This window comes from Etheostoma spectabile, chromosome 17 (assembly GCF_008692095.1).
Source record: "Etheostoma spectabile isolate EspeVRDwgs_2016 chromosome 17, UIUC_Espe_1.0, whole genome shotgun sequence".
Classification (NCBI taxonomy): domain Eukaryota; kingdom Metazoa; phylum Chordata; class Actinopteri; order Perciformes; family Percidae; genus Etheostoma; species Etheostoma spectabile.
This window is the reverse complement of record NC_045749.1, coordinates 23,253,895-23,254,552: the sequence shown is the minus strand read 5'-3', so window position 1 is coordinate 23,254,552 and position 658 is coordinate 23,253,895. Positions and strand designations below refer to the sequence as shown.

The window sequence follows — 658 nt, the reverse complement described above, 5'->3', positions numbered from 1 at the left end:
GGTACTTAAACTCCTTCACTTGGGGTAAGGACTCACTCCCTACCCGAAGAAAGCATACACCAATCATATAAAATGATTGGTTCTTTATTAACTATTGGCTTATAAATGACTTTAAGCCAATCATTGTAAAGTGTTACCAAAGAAGATATGCAACATGGCACTATTAATACATGAGTTATTTTAGGTAATAAGAAAAGAAATATATATTTTACATAAACTATCTGATGAAGTCCAAGTATATCGTTGTCTGAACTTCATCTTTACGCTTCTTTATTATCGCTGCCTAAACCTGTAACTTGGTTTGGTCAAAGCATTTTATTGTTGAATATGAAGAAAAAAAAATTTAAGTAAATACATTTCTTCTTTCAATTATATATTCCTTTTTCCAATGTTGTACTCATACAATAACATTACACACAAAGCAAAAAACAACCTGGAAAAAAGTATGTTATTTTGCATTTATTGATAAAAGACAAATGGCAACCTTCAGCTTTAATGTACAAAAGCATCTGAGTCCTCTTCTCTCAGTAGTCAAGTAACACTAAGCACTAATACTGGACAGGACACGGGTGTAAAAGAGCATTTTAGCTTCGGCAGACCCCAGCACTGACACTGGATCCAACTGAAGCCATTTTTGTATTTTGTATTTACTTGTATT

The 658-nt window shown here is 32.7% G+C and overlaps 1 long non-coding RNA gene across 1 annotated transcript in view; it reads right to left on the bottom strand.

Moving 5' to 3' along the window:
- Window positions 1–366, bottom strand: part of LOC116705681 (uncharacterized) — a 19,480-nt gene extending 19,114 nt beyond the window's left edge. The window contains exon 1 of the long non-coding RNA XR_004335992.1: window positions 61–366. This is a non-coding gene — a long non-coding RNA (uncharacterized LOC116705681). The remainder of the gene's footprint in view (window positions 1–60) is intronic.
- Window positions 367–658: the final 292 nt, after the last annotated feature.